Consider the following 7500-nt stretch of genomic DNA (forward strand, 5'->3'; position numbering starts at 1 on the left):
CTCTTACCACGTTGAGATATGTGTGGGTAGATTAAGCGAGAGCGCTCTCTGCTGGTTGAAAAAGCTTACAGCACCTGGTATTCCCAGGCGGTCTCCCATCCAAGTACTAACCAGGCCCGACCCTGCTTAGCTTCCGAGATCAGACGAGATCGGGCGCATCCAGGCTGGTATGGCCGTAAGCAGAAGCTGCAGCTTGAAATACTTCTTATATGGAGTTGAAGATAAGTATATAATACAAGTCATTGATTTGTTGGTGATAATAATTTAGAAGCGCTTATTTGTTGGAGTTAAAGTGCCTTAACCATGTGCAAAACACTTTAGGACGTGAGCTGTCGCTGTTACCACGTTGAAATATGTGTGGGTAGATTCAGCGAGAGCGCTCTCTGCTGGTTGAAAATGCTTACAGCACCTGGTATTCCCAGGCGGTCTCCCATCCAAGTACTAACCAGGCCCGACCCTGCTTAGCTTCCGAGATCAGACGAGATCGGGCGCATCCAGGCTGGTATGGCCGTAAGCAGAAGCTGCTGCTTGAAATACCTCTTATATGGAGTTGAAGATAAGTCATATAATATAAGTCATTGATTTGTTGGTGATAATAATTTAGAAGCACTTATTTGTTGGAGTTAAAGTGCCTTAACCATGTGAAAAACACTTTTGGACGTGAGCTGTCGCTGTTACCACGTTGAAATATGTGTGGGTAGATTATGCGAGAGCGCTCTCTGCTGGTTGAAAATGCTTACAGCACCTGGTATTCCCAGGCGGTCTCCCATCCAACTACTAACTAGGCCCGACCCTGCTTAGCTTCTGAGATCAGACGAGATCGGGCGCATCCAGGCTGGTATGGCCGTAAGCAGAAGCAGCAGCTTGAAATACCTCTTATATGGAGTTGAAGATAAGTCATAGAATATAAGTCATTTATTTGTTGGTTTTATTTGTTTGGAATTAAAGTGCCTTAACCATGTGCAAAACACTTTAGGACATGAGCTGTTGCTGTTACCACGTTGAAATTTGTGTGGGTAGATTAAGCGAGAGCGCTCTCTGCTGGTTGAAAATGCTTACAGCACCTGGTATTCCCAGGCGGTCTCCCATCCAAGTACTAACCAGGCCCGACCCTGCTTAGCTTCCGAGATCAGATGAGATCGGGCGCATCCAGGCTGGTATGGCCGTAAGCAGAAGCTGCAGCTTGAAATACCTCTGATATGGAGTTGAAGATAAGTCATAGAATATAAGTCATTGATTTGTTGGTTTTATTTGTTGGAGTTAAAGTGCCTTAACCATGTGCAAAACACTTTAGGACGTGAGCTGTCGCTGTTACCACGTTGAAATATGTGTGGGTAGATTAAGCGTGAGCGCTCTCTGCTGGTTGAAAAAGCTTACAGCACCTGGTATTCCCAGGCGGTCTCCCATCCAAGTACTAACAAGGCCTGACCCTGCTTAGCTTCCGAGATCAGACGAGATCGGGCGCATTCAGGCTGGTATGGCCGTAAGCAGAAGCTGCAGCTTGAAATACCTATTATATGGAGTTGAAGATAATTCATAGAATATAAGTCATTGATTTGTTGGTTTTATTTGTTGGAGTTAAAGTGCCTTAACCATGTGCAAAACACTTTAGGACGTGAGCTGTCGCTGTTACCACGTTGAAATATGTGTGGCTAGATTAAGCAAGACCGTTCTCTGCTGGTTGAAAAAGCTTACAGCACCTGGTATTCCCAGTCGGTCTCCCATCCAAGTACTAACCAGGCCCGACCCTGCTTAGCTTCCGAGATCAGACTAGATCGGGCTCATCCAGGCTGGTATGGCCGTAAGCAGAAGCTGCAGCTTGAAATACCTCTGATATGGAGTTGAAGATAAGTCATAGAATATAAGTCATTGATTTGTTGGTTTTATTTGTTGGAGTTAAAGTGCCTTAACCATGTGCAAAACACTTTAGGACGTGAGCTGTCGCTCTTACCACGTTGAAATTTGTGTGGGTAGATTAAGCGAGAGCGCTCTCTGCTGGTTGAAAAAGCTTACAGCACCTGGTATTCCCAGGCGGTCTCCCATCCAAGTACTAACCAGGCCCGACCCTGCTTAGCTTCCGAGATCAGACGAGATCGGGCGCATCCAGGCTGGTATGGCCGTAAGCTGAAGCTGCAGCTTGAAATACTTCTTATATGGAGTTGAAGATAAGTATATAATACAAGTCATTGATTTGTTGGTGATAATAATTTAGAAGCGCTTATTTGTTGGAGTTAAAGTGCCTTAACCATGTGCAAAACACTTTAGGACGTGAGCTGTCGCTCTTACCACGTTGAAATATGTGTGGGTAGATTAAGCGAGAGCGCTCTCTGCTGGTTGAAAAAGCTTACAGCACCTGGTATTCCCAGGCGGTCTCCCATCCAAGTACTAACCAGGCCCGACCCTGCTTAGCTTCCGAGATCAGACGAGATCGGGCGCATCCAGGCTGGTATGGCCGTAAGCTGAAGCTGCAGCTTGAAATACTTCTTATATGGAGTTGAAGATAAGTATATAATACAAGTCATTGATTTGTTGGTGATAATAATTTAGAAGCGCTTATTTGTTGGAGTTAAAGTGCCTTAACCATGTGCAAAACACTTTAGGACGTGAGCTGTCGCTCTTACCACGTTGAAATATGTGTGGGTAGATTAAGCGAGAGCGCTCTCTGCTGGTTGAAAAAGCTTACAGCACCTGGTATTCCCAGGCGGTCTCCCATCCAAGTATTAACCAAGCCCGAACCTGCTTAGCTTCCGAGATCAGACGAGATCGGGCCCATCCAGGCTGGTATGGCCGTAAGCTGAAGCTGCAGCTTGAAATACCTCTTATATGGAGTTGAAGATAAGTCATAGAATATAAGTCATTGATTTGTTGGTTTTATTTGTTGGAGTTAAAGTGCCTTAACCATGTGCAAAACACTTTTGGACGTGAGCTGTCGCTCTTACCACGTTGAAATATGTGTGGGTAGATTAAGCGAGAGCGCTCTCTGCTGGTTGAAAAAGCTTACAGCACCTGGTATTCCCAGGCGGTCTCCCATCCAAGTACTAACCAGGCCCTACCCTGCTTAGCTTCCGAGATCAGACGAGATCGGGCGCATCCAGGCTGGTATGGCCATAAGCCGAAGCTGCAGCTTGAAATACTTCTTATATGGAGTTGAAGATAAGTCATATAATACAAGTCATTGATTTGTTGGTGATAATAATTTAGAAGCGCTTATTTGTTGGAGTTAAAGTGCCTTAACCATGTGCAAAACACTTTAGGACGTGAGCTGTCGCTGTTACCACGTTGAAATATGTGTAGGTAGATTAAGCGAGAGCGCTCTCTGCTGGTTGAAAAATGCTTACAGCACCTGGTATTCCGAGGCGGTCTCCCATCCAAGTACTAACCAGGCCCGACCCTGCTTAGCTTCCGAGATCAGACGAGATCGGGCGCATCCAGGCTGGTATGGCCGTAAGCAGAATCTGCTGCTTGAAATACCTCTTATATGGAGTTGAAGATAAGTCATAGAATATAGGTCATAGATTTGTTGGTTTTATTTGTTGGAGTTAAAGTGCCTTAACCATGTGCAAAACACTTTAGGACGTGAGCTGTCGCTCTTACCACGTTGAAATATGTGTGGGTAGATTAAGCGAGAGCGCTCTCTGCTGGTTGAAAAAGCTTACAGTACCTGATATTCCCAGGCGGTCTCCCATCCAAGTACTAACCAGGCCCGACCCTGCTTAGCTTCCGAGATCAGACGAGATCGGGCGCATCCAGGCTGGTATGGCCGTAAGCTGAAGCTGCAGCTTGAAATACCTCTTATATGGAGTTGAAGATAAGTCATAGAATATAAGTCATTGATTTGTTGGTTTTATTTGTTGGAGTTAAAGTGCCTTAACCATGTGCAAAACACTTTAGGACGTGAGCTGTCGCTGTTACCACGTTGAAATATGTGTGGCTAGATTAAGCAAGACCGTTCTCTGCTGGTTGAAAAAGCTTACAGCACCTGGTATTCCCAGTCGGTCTCCCATCCAAGTACTAACCAGGCCCGACCCTGCTTAGCTTCCGAGATCAGATGAGATCGGGCGCATCCAGGCTGGTATGGCCGTAAGCAGAAGCTGCAGCTTGAAATACCTCTGATATGGAGTTGAAGATAAGTCATAGAATATAAGTCATTGATTTGTTGGTTTTATTTGTTGGAGTTAAAGTGCCTTCACCATGTGCAAAACACTTTAGGACGTGAGCTGTCGCTGTTACCACGTTGAAATATGTGTGGGTAGATTAAGCGTGAGCGCTCTCTGCTGGTTGAAAAAGCTTACAGCACCTGGTATTCCCAGGCGGTCTCCCATCCAAGTACTAACAAGGCCTGACCCTGCTTAGCTTCCGAGATCAGACGAGATCGGGCGCATTCAGGCTGGTATGGCCGTAAGCAGAAGCTGCAGCTTGAAATACCTATTATATGGAGTTGAAGATAAGTCATAGAATATAAGTCATTGATTTGTTGGTTTTATTTGTTGGAGTTAAAGTGCCTTAACCATGTGCAAAACACTTTAGGACGTGAGCTGTCGCTGTTACCACGTTGAAATATGTGTGGCTAGATTAAGCAAGACCGTTCTCTGCTGGTTGAAAAAGCTTACAGCACCTGGTATTCCCAGTCGGTCTCCCATCCAAGTACTAACCAGGCCCGACCCTGCTTAGCTTCCGAGATCAGACTAGATCGGGCTCATCCAGGCTGGTATGGCCGTAAGCAGAAGCTGCAGCTTGAAATACCTCTGATATGGAGTTGAAGATAAGTCATAGAATATAAGTCATTGATTTGTTGGTTTTATTTGTTGGAGTTAAAGTGCCTTAACCATGTGCAAAACACTTTAGGACGTGAGCTGTCGCTCTTACCACGTTGAAATATGTGTGGGTAGATTAAGCGAGAGCGCTCTCTGCTGGTTGAAAAAGCTTACAGCACCTGGTATTCCCAGGCGGTCTCCCATCCAAGTACTAACCAGGCCCGACCCTGCTTAGCTTCCGAGATCAGACGAGATCGGGCGCATCCAGGCTGGTATGGCCGTAAGCTGAAGCTGCAGCTTGAAATACTTATTATATGGAGTTGAAGATAAGTATATAATACAAGTCATTGATTTGTTGGTGATAATAATTTAGAAGCGCTTATTTGTTGGAGTTAAAGTGCCTTAACCATGTGCAAAACACTTTAGGACGTGAGCTGTCGCTCTTACCACGTTGAAATATGTGTGGGTAGATTAAGCGAGAGCGCTCTCTGCTGGTTGAAAAAGCTTACAGCACCTGGTATTCCCAGGCGGTCTCCCATCCAAGTACTAACCAGGCCCGACCCTGCTTAGCTTCCGAGATCAGACGAGATCAGGCGCATCCAGGCTGGTATGGCCGTAAGCTGAAGCTGCAGCTTGAAATACTTCTTATATGGAGTTGAAGATAAGTATATAATACAAGTCATTGATTTGTTGGTGATAATAATTTAGAAGCGCTTATTTGTTGGAGTTAAAGTGCCTTAACCATGTGCAAAACACTTTAGGACGTGAGCTGTCGCTCTTACCACGTTGAAATATGTGTGGGTAGATTAAGCGAGAGCGCTCTCTGCTGGTTGAAAAAGCTTACAGCACCTGGTATTCCCAGGCGGTCTCCCATCCAAGTATTAACCAAGCCCGACCCTGCTTAGCTTCCGAGATCAGACGAGATCGGGCGCATCCAGGCTGGTATGGCCGTAAGCTGAAGCTGCAGCTTGAAATACCTCTTATATGGAGTTGAAGATAAGTCATAGAATATAAGTCATTGATTTGTTGGTTTTATTTGTTGGAGTTAAAGTGCCTTAACCATGTGCAAAACACTTTTGGACGTGAGCTGTCGCTCTTACCACGTTGAAATATGTGTGGGTAGATTAAGCGAGAGCGCTCTCTGCTGGTTGAAAAAGCTTACAGCACCTGGTATTCCCAGGCGGTCTCCCATCCAAGTACTAACCAGGCCCTACCCTGCTTAGCTTCCGAGATCAGACGAGATCGGGCGCATCCAGGCTGGTATGGCCATAAGCCGAAGCTGCAGCTTGAAATACTTCTTATATGGAGTTGAAGATAAGTCATATAATACAAGTCATTGATTTGTTGGTGATAATAATTTAGAAGCGCTTATTTGTTGGAGTTAAAGTGCCTTAACCATGTGCAAAACACTTTAGGACGTGAGCTGTCGCTGTTACCACGTTGAAATATGTGTAGGTAGATTAAGCGAGAGCGCTCTCTGCTGGTTGAAAATGCTTACAGCACCTGGTATTCCGAGGCGGTCTCCCATCCAAGTACTAACCAGGCCCGACCCTGCTTAGCTTCCGAGATCAGACGAGATCGGGCGCATCCAGGCTGGTATGGCCGTAAGCAGAATCTGCTGCTTGAAATACCTCTTATATGGAGTTGAAGATAAGTCATAGAATATAAGTCATTGATTTGTTGGTTTTATTTGTTGGAGTTAAAGTGCCTTAACCATGTGCAAAACACTTTAGGACGTGAGCTGTCGCTGTTACCACGTTGAAATATGTGTGGGTAGATTAAGCGAGAGCGCTCTCTGCTGGTTGAAAAAGCTTACAGTACCTGATATTCCCAGGCGGTCTCCCATCCAAGTACTAACCAGGCCCGACCCTGCTTAGCTTCCGAGATCAGACGAGATCGGGCGCATCCAGGCTGGTATGGCCGTAAGCTGAAGCTGCAGCTTGAAATACCTCTTATATGGAGTTGAAGATAAGTCATAGAATATAAGTCATTGATTTGTTGGTTTTATTTGTTGGAGTTAAAGTGCCTTAACCATGTGCAAAACACTTTAGGACGTGAGCTGTCGCTGTTACCACGTTGAAATATGTGTGGCTAGATTAAGCAAGACCGTTCTCTGCTGGTTGAAAAAGCTTACAGCACCTGGTATTCCCAGTCGGTCTCCCATCCAAGTACTAACCAGGCCCGACCCTGCTTAGCTTCCGAGATCAGATGAGATCGGGCGCATCCAGGCTGGTATGGCCGTAAGCAGAAGCTGCAGCTTGAAATACCTCTGATATGGAGTTGAAGATAAGTCATAGAATATAAGTCATTGATTTGTTGGTTTTATTTGTTGGAGTTAAAGTGCCTTCACCATGTGCAAAACACTTTAGGACGTGAGCTGTCGCTGTTACCACGTTGAAATATGTGTGGGTAGATTAAGCGTGAGCGCTCTCTGCTGGTTGAAAAAGCTTACAGCACCTGGTATTCCCAGGCGGTCTCCCATCCAAGTACTAACAAGGCCTGACCCTGCTTAGCTTCCGAGATCAGACGAGATCGGGCGCATTCAGGCTGGTATGGCCGTAAGCAGAAGCTACAGCTTGAAATACCTATTATATGGAGTTGAAGATAAGTCATAGAATATAAGTCATTGATTTGTTGGTTTTATTTGTTGGAGTTAAAGTGCCTTAACCATGTGCAAAACACTTTAGGACGTGAGCTGTCGCTCTTACCACGTTGAAATATGTGTGGGTAGATTAAGCGAGAGCGC

The 7500-nt window shown here is 45.5% G+C and overlaps 23 non-coding genes across 23 annotated transcripts; all 23 read right to left on the bottom strand.

Annotated features, from left to right (window-relative positions):
* Positions 1-62: 62 nt before the first annotated feature.
* LOC133436192 (5S ribosomal RNA) lies at positions 63-181 on the bottom strand. The gene has a single exon (XR_009779993.1). It is a non-coding gene; the product is annotated as a 5S ribosomal RNA (ribosomal RNA).
* A 216-nt stretch (positions 182-397) lies between these two features.
* LOC133435833 (5S ribosomal RNA) lies at positions 398-516 on the bottom strand. Its single transcript, XR_009779650.1, has one exon. It is a non-coding gene; the product is annotated as a 5S ribosomal RNA (ribosomal RNA).
* Positions 517-733: 217 nt separating this feature from the next.
* Positions 734-852, bottom strand: LOC133436174 (5S ribosomal RNA). Its single transcript, XR_009779975.1, has one exon. It is a non-coding gene; the product is annotated as a 5S ribosomal RNA (ribosomal RNA).
* A 200-nt stretch (positions 853-1052) lies between these two features.
* LOC133435937 (5S ribosomal RNA) lies at positions 1053-1171 on the bottom strand. The gene has a single exon (XR_009779749.1). It is a non-coding gene; the product is annotated as a 5S ribosomal RNA (ribosomal RNA).
* Positions 1172-1370: 199 nt separating this feature from the next.
* Positions 1371-1489, bottom strand: LOC133436129 (5S ribosomal RNA). Its single transcript, XR_009779933.1, has one exon. It is a non-coding gene; the product is annotated as a 5S ribosomal RNA (ribosomal RNA).
* Positions 1490-1688: 199 nt separating this feature from the next.
* Positions 1689-1807, bottom strand: LOC133436159 (5S ribosomal RNA). The gene has a single exon (XR_009779961.1). It is a non-coding gene; the product is annotated as a 5S ribosomal RNA (ribosomal RNA).
* Positions 1808-2006: 199 nt separating this feature from the next.
* LOC133436203 (5S ribosomal RNA) lies at positions 2007-2125 on the bottom strand. The gene has a single exon (XR_009779995.1). It is a non-coding gene; the product is annotated as a 5S ribosomal RNA (ribosomal RNA).
* A 216-nt stretch (positions 2126-2341) lies between these two features.
* Positions 2342-2460, bottom strand: LOC133436211 (5S ribosomal RNA). Its single transcript, XR_009779996.1, has one exon. It is a non-coding gene; the product is annotated as a 5S ribosomal RNA (ribosomal RNA).
* A 216-nt stretch (positions 2461-2676) lies between these two features.
* LOC133436097 (5S ribosomal RNA) lies at positions 2677-2795 on the bottom strand. Its single transcript, XR_009779903.1, has one exon. It is a non-coding gene; the product is annotated as a 5S ribosomal RNA (ribosomal RNA).
* A 199-nt stretch (positions 2796-2994) lies between these two features.
* On the bottom strand, positions 2995-3113 carry LOC133435849 (5S ribosomal RNA). The gene has a single exon (XR_009779665.1). It is a non-coding gene; the product is annotated as a 5S ribosomal RNA (ribosomal RNA).
* A 218-nt stretch (positions 3114-3331) lies between these two features.
* LOC133435929 (5S ribosomal RNA) lies at positions 3332-3450 on the bottom strand. The gene has a single exon (XR_009779742.1). It is a non-coding gene; the product is annotated as a 5S ribosomal RNA (ribosomal RNA).
* Positions 3451-3649: 199 nt separating this feature from the next.
* Positions 3650-3768, bottom strand: LOC133435952 (5S ribosomal RNA). The gene has a single exon (XR_009779764.1). It is a non-coding gene; the product is annotated as a 5S ribosomal RNA (ribosomal RNA).
* Positions 3769-3967: 199 nt separating this feature from the next.
* LOC133435852 (5S ribosomal RNA) lies at positions 3968-4086 on the bottom strand. Its single transcript, XR_009779668.1, has one exon. It is a non-coding gene; the product is annotated as a 5S ribosomal RNA (ribosomal RNA).
* A 199-nt stretch (positions 4087-4285) lies between these two features.
* LOC133436130 (5S ribosomal RNA) lies at positions 4286-4404 on the bottom strand. The gene has a single exon (XR_009779934.1). It is a non-coding gene; the product is annotated as a 5S ribosomal RNA (ribosomal RNA).
* Positions 4405-4603: 199 nt separating this feature from the next.
* On the bottom strand, positions 4604-4722 carry LOC133436160 (5S ribosomal RNA). The gene has a single exon (XR_009779962.1). It is a non-coding gene; the product is annotated as a 5S ribosomal RNA (ribosomal RNA).
* A 199-nt stretch (positions 4723-4921) lies between these two features.
* LOC133436212 (5S ribosomal RNA) lies at positions 4922-5040 on the bottom strand. The gene has a single exon (XR_009779997.1). It is a non-coding gene; the product is annotated as a 5S ribosomal RNA (ribosomal RNA).
* A 216-nt stretch (positions 5041-5256) lies between these two features.
* On the bottom strand, positions 5257-5375 carry LOC133435899 (5S ribosomal RNA). The gene has a single exon (XR_009779712.1). It is a non-coding gene; the product is annotated as a 5S ribosomal RNA (ribosomal RNA).
* A 216-nt stretch (positions 5376-5591) lies between these two features.
* LOC133436019 (5S ribosomal RNA) lies at positions 5592-5710 on the bottom strand. The gene has a single exon (XR_009779828.1). It is a non-coding gene; the product is annotated as a 5S ribosomal RNA (ribosomal RNA).
* Positions 5711-5909: 199 nt separating this feature from the next.
* Positions 5910-6028, bottom strand: LOC133435850 (5S ribosomal RNA). The gene has a single exon (XR_009779666.1). It is a non-coding gene; the product is annotated as a 5S ribosomal RNA (ribosomal RNA).
* Positions 6029-6245: 217 nt separating this feature from the next.
* LOC133435930 (5S ribosomal RNA) lies at positions 6246-6364 on the bottom strand. The gene has a single exon (XR_009779743.1). It is a non-coding gene; the product is annotated as a 5S ribosomal RNA (ribosomal RNA).
* A 199-nt stretch (positions 6365-6563) lies between these two features.
* LOC133435953 (5S ribosomal RNA) lies at positions 6564-6682 on the bottom strand. The gene has a single exon (XR_009779765.1). It is a non-coding gene; the product is annotated as a 5S ribosomal RNA (ribosomal RNA).
* Positions 6683-6881: 199 nt separating this feature from the next.
* Positions 6882-7000, bottom strand: LOC133435853 (5S ribosomal RNA). Its single transcript, XR_009779669.1, has one exon. It is a non-coding gene; the product is annotated as a 5S ribosomal RNA (ribosomal RNA).
* Positions 7001-7199: 199 nt separating this feature from the next.
* LOC133436131 (5S ribosomal RNA) lies at positions 7200-7318 on the bottom strand. Its single transcript, XR_009779935.1, has one exon. It is a non-coding gene; the product is annotated as a 5S ribosomal RNA (ribosomal RNA).
* Between the last annotated feature and the right edge of the window lie 182 nt (positions 7319-7500).

Source organism: Cololabis saira, unplaced genomic scaffold, assembly GCF_033807715.1.
Source record: "Cololabis saira isolate AMF1-May2022 unplaced genomic scaffold, fColSai1.1 scf057, whole genome shotgun sequence".
Classification (NCBI taxonomy): domain Eukaryota; kingdom Metazoa; phylum Chordata; class Actinopteri; order Beloniformes; family Belonidae; genus Cololabis; species Cololabis saira.